This window comes from Rhinopithecus bieti, unplaced genomic scaffold (genome assembly GCF_001698545.2).
Source record: "Rhinopithecus bieti isolate Rb0 unplaced genomic scaffold, ASM169854v2 scaffold_2244, whole genome shotgun sequence".
Lineage (NCBI taxonomy): Eukaryota > Metazoa > Chordata > Mammalia > Primates > Cercopithecidae > Rhinopithecus > Rhinopithecus bieti.
This window is the reverse complement of record NW_016803661.1, coordinates 94,264-101,785: the sequence shown is the minus strand read 5'-3', so window position 1 is coordinate 101,785 and position 7,522 is coordinate 94,264. Positions and strand designations below refer to the sequence as shown.

General features: G+C 34.2%; 1 protein-coding gene across 1 annotated transcript in view; it reads right to left on the bottom strand.

Moving 5' to 3' along the window:
- The window catches only part of DACH1 (dachshund family transcription factor 1), a 458,628-nt gene that overhangs the window by 380,982 nt on the left and 70,124 nt on the right, over window positions 1–7,522 (bottom strand). The window lies entirely within an intron of this gene.

Genomic DNA, 7,522 nt, shown 5'->3' with positions numbered 1-7,522 from the left:
TGGTTTGCTTACCCACTAATCTCCTTTAAAAATAATAATGAGCAACAATTTTATTTATTTATTTATTTATTGAAGATGGGGTCTTGCTTTGTCACCCAGGCTGGAATGCAATGGCGCAATCTCGGCTCACTGCAACCTCCACCTCCTGAGTTCAAGTGATTCTCCTGCCTCATCTCTCATACAGCTGGGATTACAGGTGCGTGCCACCATGCCCAGCTAATTTTTGTAGTTTTAGTAGAGATGGGGTTTCACCATGTTGGCCAGGTTTGTCTCTAACTCCTGGTTAGATCTAACTCAGGTGATCCTCCCACCTCGGCCTCCCGAAGTGTTGGGATTACAGGCGTGAGCCACCGCACCCAGCAAGCAACTATTTTTGAAAGGTAAATATAGGCAGAATTCCTTATACTTTAACTCTCAAACTAACATTCAAGTACAAATTCTTAGTTTCCTATCATTTTAACTGAAAGATAAAAACAAAAAACTAATGCCCTTTAAAAAGAAACCTTACCTTACAGAGTGCAATATCTTCTTTCCCAATAATGTCAACCATATGTTAAACCTTGCTAACAAATAATATACATAGAATATAGTATACTCAAACCATGGCCAAAGAATAGTTAAAAGAAAATTTCAATAAACCATTCTTTGAAATCCTAGTTAATTTTTTTATGTTACTGTGTAGCCTAAGAGTATAAAATGAGATAATATCACTATTTTCAGCAAAGCCTATTTCTAATTTAGAAGCTCATGTCTAGATTGGCTTCTCCACTTAGCCAGAAAAATGATCAAAGCATTTAAAAAACGTTTTTTGTTTTTTGTTTTTTTAAGCTACAGACATAACACTAATGGGCCTCAAGTACTTCAAGAATGCTGTAAAAATAGGAGTAAATTCCCATTTCTAACTTAAAAATCTCACTTCTTAATGCTTCTCCCAAATCCCATATAATTCACCTACAGAACTTCTTGATATTTCCACACTGAACCATGTTTACTATCTGGATTCTTTCCTCTCCTTTGCTTTGTACTTAAACATCATGACCTGGTTCAACTCCCAGCTCCTCCCTAAGGCTCTCCATCTCTTCAACAGAGGGCTGGTAACTCTTTGTCAATAATCCCACAGCATTCTCATTTTACACTGAAGTCATTTATTTGGAGTCAGATTCCTCCAAATGAGGGAAAGAAAACATATGTACCTTTCTACGTACTTAGTATAATGTCTGATACAGGGGCAGTCAATGGTCCAGGGGCAGTGTGTGCTACTGAGAAAAAGCAAACAAACAAAAAACAAAACAAATCAGACTTTGAAATCTGCCAAATATACTTTCCAAGCCGCTTGTGTGACATATAACCTTGATCAAGTATTTAACCTCATCCAATTTCAAACTTGCATCTCTAATGTGAGCATATAGTGCTTCCCTGCATATAGTGCTTCCCTGCAATACTGCTAGAAGGAGCAAATAAAAAAAAAATGCACATACATAGCTTGGCATGGTAAGTGGTATGCAGTAGGTGCTTAGGTGATAGATAATTATCAGAATGAATAATGTATAGCAAGAAGAAATTGGGCTAATCTTTATGAAAAATATATCAAAGAGAGCATTAGGAGACACGAACATTCCAAGCAAGTTTGTAGACTTATGTTTTCCCAAGAGCTTTAAGAAAGAAGCAAGCAACTCTATTTCTGGAATGTCTTATATTACTGAACATGCCTCTTTTAAGAAATCTCTTTTAGATTTCAGATTTTATAACACTCAACTTTACTCATTCTGCAAGTGACTTCAAAATGGCCTCGATTCTTTAGGTATTATTATTTTCTTCATGAAAAAGAAGTTAGTAAAATACTGCTTGTTCTTTTTGTACCAGAATATCATTAAAACTTAAAGGTTTCTTTAAAGAAAATTAAGGGTTCCTTCAGTTTTCTTGCAGTTGGATAAAATAGTTAATGGAATTATTCCTTATAGATCAAAACTATAAGGTAAACCTATAACTATTATAAAAACCTTACTTTTCTTCTTTTCAAAAGCACATAGTATATTATACTATCACTTCTACAAATTTGGCTGTTGACAAAGCTTTAAACTATTAACCAAATTTTCAGCATTAGTAATTCCCATTTGAAATGCCATAATGTTTTAGTTTAATGAATGATTTAAGGGTACACGCACTGTTCCTCCAGAAAGATTTCCAACATCTCCTAAGGCATATTTATGATAAAAAGTGTCTCACTTAGCTGGTACGCAAACAGAAAATATTATATTTCAAACTAATTATAAGGCCTATGATTCATTAGTAAATCACATAAAGTAAATCTCATGAATAAGAAAATCACATAGAGACACATTACACACTTTGTATAAAAGACAAGTAATATACAGTACTAATTTGTATGCTGGACAGTTCATATAAACATATTCAGTTAGAAAATTCATCAGTAAACTTTGCCTTGTAGAAAAATATTTTATTTCCCAAGGACATCTACGGACACTTAGGGTTAGGAAACTGGTTTCTCTTATTGATCCTCTTTGTTAGCTATTATCTCTAGTGAAAGAAATAATAAAAATAGAAACCAGCTGTTATTTCTCCTCAGTAAGAAAAATTAATATTATATTTCTTTGTTGTGTTTTTTTCACATGCAGAAATTCCAAATACACCTAAGTTAACATAATCCTCTCATATGTGTCGATACTTCTAATATGACGAATGATAATATTCTCCTTTCTCACTTTGTTAACTCAGGTGTGATCATTTTACTAACAATGGTAGAAATCTTTAGTTGCATATTGTAATTTTCTAACCACCCTGTACTTACCTTGTGTTCATTCAAAGCTGCTTTAATATACACACACTTTAGCTTTTGCTCATTACTTTAAATATTACTAACAAATGTCCCAATTTCACCCTGAAGGATTTAAAACAGAAAACGTGGTACTTGCACACAGTACATTCCATGTGATGTGATTTAAAAAATTAAGCTGAAAATTAGAAAAGTAATCCTAATAGAACTTAAAACAGCTCATGGTAAGATGATACACTTAAGATAATTCTAGATGCCTTCCATCAAACAGCATATTGACTGAACTGGCTCAGTCCTTAAAGGGTCAAAATTTATTATCATTTCAGTTCATCTAATAAGTAATGTTTTTGCCGAACAAAACCAATTCCCAATAAATTCTCACTGTATTTGTGTGCTATGATTTGATTTAGAGGCCTATGGGGAGACACCATTTGGTAGCACAGGAACACAGAGGGGTAGGTGGTGCTGAGGAGAAGTAGGGCTCATGTGCCAGAAGTGTTATTGTGTCAGGTTGATTTATTGAGTGAGCTTCACTTCACCGAATGTTCCGAGATATTTATTTCCCTAAAGGCTCTGCAAAGATATGAACAGACCCGCATCCACAGATGTCATCATTGCTCATTTTACCGAGTCATGAAATTTTCTCAACCGCAATTTGTCCATCTAAAATTGCTGTAACAGAACAATGTCAATAGTAGCATCCTACTCCTTATATAGCACCTCCTTCTATATAAGGCTCTGTTGCCAAATTCAGTACTTCTGTGCAACTTCATGGTAATTAAAGTGACAGAACAGTTTCACTGTAATTTCAAAAGAGTTTTCCAGAGAAGTTGCTTCGATTTTTAAACTCCGCTTTGAGTCTCCAGATGAAATGTAACCATTTAAGGGGAACCAAGTAGAAATATATAAACACAGAACAACTTAGAATGGTCAAAGTTAAAATAAAAATAAGTATAGAAAAGTAAATCAAGAAAGAAAGCAGGCTGTGTGTCTTCGAATCCAGGTTTTCAAAAATGTCACCTCTCCAAACACCATAAGCAGACTTAAATGACTAAATTTAGTATCTTACTCTTGGGATATGCTTTTATCTGTTTCACTTTTCCCCTTTCCAGCATCAAGCAAATGAACTATGAAAGTCAATTTTAAAGAGAAGTTGGTGTATGTGTATATATATATGTGTGTGTGTGTGTGTGTGTGTGTGTATCCATTGCCTATAATTTTTTTTTCAAAACACTTATGCAAACATATGAAGAAGTACTTAAGGTGCATTCATACACCCAAACATTATGACTTGAGTATTTTCCATAATTTCATCTAAAACCATCTTCAGAATCTAACAGAATTTCAATGTCTGTGTTAAATAAAAACTGTATGCCTGTGTTGTATGTCAGAATTTTGGAGTTTATTTAAATATGTTAATATTTCTCATTATGCCATTAACAATAACCTTCATCCATTTGTGAAAAACATTTTGCCAAGCATGCACATAAAAAATTAGCAAGTGAAGCAAAATCACCTTAATTTGCTTTGGACCAGCAAATAACCAACTAATTTGCAGAAATCCCTGCCAAGCACTCATATTAAATGCTTCATGCTTATTTTATGACCTCTGCTGCTCTTCTCCTTCCCGGGCCCTGAATCATATGATCATTAACATATTGCAAGGTCTGAAACTTTATTTTTTACATTCTTTAATTAATGCCTGTTTATAGAAGGCCATAGGACTTCAGATCCAGTTAATGAAACTTCGCTCCCCCAGGCCTCTGGAGCCCAATAGAGAGCTCTCTCCTCTGTTGTTTTAGTAGCTTTTTTCCAACTGTTTGTTTATACACACTTAATTGATCTCTTTAGTCCCAGAAGCATTCCAGAGACACAACCTGTTTTGAGGAAGCTAAAGTTTCCCCCTTTCCTTTATAAAAGCCTTGAATGCCCAAGGTTATCAGTTTTAATTTGAAAGTTGAAGATTCAGCTTTATTTACACTGTCTAAAAGTAAAAACTGATACAGGCCCAGAAGTGTTTATTTGTACATTCATATACAGTAAAGGAGATCACAAGTACATACAGGATATAATTATTTTGATGTAGAACTAAGTAATTACTAAATGCTGCTATCTTATTTTATGGCATTGAATAAATGCAGTCTTTATAACAAGTTGAAAATAAAAACAAATCAGGCTGCCAATGCATGAAATTTTCATGGCTCTTCAATTTACATTTTACATATTCCCTATGACAAGAATTTCTATTATGCTATTCTCTTTTTTCTGCTATAATTAAATTAAAAAAGTAATTGGCTGGTGCTGCACACTGCAGCAATGTCTTAATCACATAGACAAACAGTTTTACAATAGCTTACACCATTTGCCACATGGGGCAATGACATTATTGTACCAGACTATAAACCCGAGACAGATAGCACATACCGGCTCTCAACCACTGTGTTGGCAAGAAAAGAACACTAGGTTCATTCGGCACCCTGATTGGCATTCCTATGATGGAATTCCCAACTAAGTAGAAGTGGCCCAAATCTGGCCATGTGGTTTTGCAAACTGCCAAAATTTGAAGCTATGAATCTACAAATGCATGCTTATGGCCTAGGTACAGAATGTATTTTGGAAGAGCCAGAAAGGAAAAATATGGGTCTGACTTATAAATGCAGAAGGCATTATGACTACTGGCAGTGAGTAATCATTATACCTCCATTTTCAGATGGAAAAAATCTTGATTGTTCATGTGTTTTATATGTGTGTATACTCTACTCTTTTTTATTAGTGATCAGTTTATGGATACTTTTTCTATTTATTTTTAGAATGAATACTGCACTAGGAGTTACATGGAGTGGGGAGTGAACTCTTTGGTATTTCCAGAAATTTCTCTCTGACGAGATTCATAAGCCTGGGTCTTAATTTTGGCCTTTCCAGTGACTCACAGGCTAGCCGTGAGTTACTTGAACTCTCCAGGCCTCAGTTTCCTCATCTATAAAAAGCAAAAATTGGACAAGACTATCTCTAAGGTTCCATTTGGCTCTCAAATATTGTGATTATATACAAATTTAATTATTTCTAAGAACAATATCTGAGAAAGGAACTAAAATAAGGCACAGAGGCTTCCAATGGCTGCAAAGAAGCAAAGGAGAATAGAAAGCTGAGAAATCTAACAACCAGAGCACTAAAAAGAATAAAATAAACACAATTTGACAAACACAAGGGAAACACAAGAGTTCGGGAAGCAAGTATGGTTTTTAGATCAGCATTCTCCATCACTCAGTGAAGCCCTGTTTATATAACATCAAAAGCCAAAAATTTTAAATGAGCTTCCTTCTAGATTTTTAAGTGTAGTGATAACATTTGCTCTTTTACAACAGACACCTTCTTTCCCAACTGCCTATAAAGAAAGTAGGTACACCATATGAAGATTTATCAGGAGAAATTTTCCTAAAGTTCATAAAACTAAGAAGTTCTCTACAACACCTACACTTGATTACTTAACCAGTGTTTCAAATCCTCATTTAGCTGAGACCTCTGAAAAATATTAAGATGACTCATTATGATAAAATGTAAGCCTGTTTTCTAGGATGAAATTGCTTTATCCAAACATCTACATGGTATTTTAATAGGATTCAGAGGCTAATTTGAAGTCCTCAGATATCGCTCTTTGATCATTTTAATTATTATTAATAATTTAGAAACTCTCTTTGAAAAAAAACTCTGCAACAAGAAAAAAATAAAAATAAAAAACATATTCCACCATATCCGAGGAGATATTGCACATTGCTAATATCCTGTGAACAAATTAGTCTTAAATGGAACGAAATTATGGAATAAAACAATATAAACAAATAGCAACTCTGTATTTTAAAGCAGATAAAATATTTTCAGAAGCCTTTACAGTGCGCATTATACACAGGTAACTTATAGACAAGCACAGAGCAGCATTTTCTAGACTTTGGAGAATCCACCCTTTTCCCTTGAAGTCCTCCATCCCTAAATTCCTAAGGCTGAACTATTTGCCTTATGTGAAGCAAATTCAGTCCTTCCTGGAAAGGTGCTCAATAGCTGCAAGTCTTCAATCTTCACATAAATAGGGTGCAAATCAAATCTTATGATGGTATATTCAAGCTCTCAGGATCTCCATTTGCCACCAGAAATGTCAGAGTTTAGTACCTACTAAGCCATAGATTTATGAGGAAATGCTTGTAGATTGACAAGCAATTTTGCAACAAATGCATCTTCAGCGTTAGATTCACAGGAATGTTTAGGACATGCCTAAATGATTTAGTATTTTATACCTCTGCTCGAAAGAACAGTTCATATAAGTCAGTTCTATCTGAAGACTGTCAATCAAGCAGAAACTAAAAGTAATTTTAGAATATCATGATTTATTTACAAAAAAGTTTATCTCTAGAATTCAGGAGTTTGCAGTTCCAAGTGATATACTGATGAGCAAGTTTGAAACGCATTAATTGAAACAAGGCAAATAACTTTCTTATTTAGATATGAAATACAGAGCATTTCTGATTACTTTTATTTATGAGCTGCCAATATTTGAACATATGCAAAGTTTGAATTGTTTCCCATTTGCCCCAGACTTTAAAACATAATTCCTTTTCTTAAAGTGCCACCTTTCAGGGTAAGGAGTTGTAATGAACACCTCCCAGTCACACAGAATTACAATGTTCTTTATCTTGCCCAGTACTGAAAAAAAAAAAAAAAAAAAAAAAAAAAAAA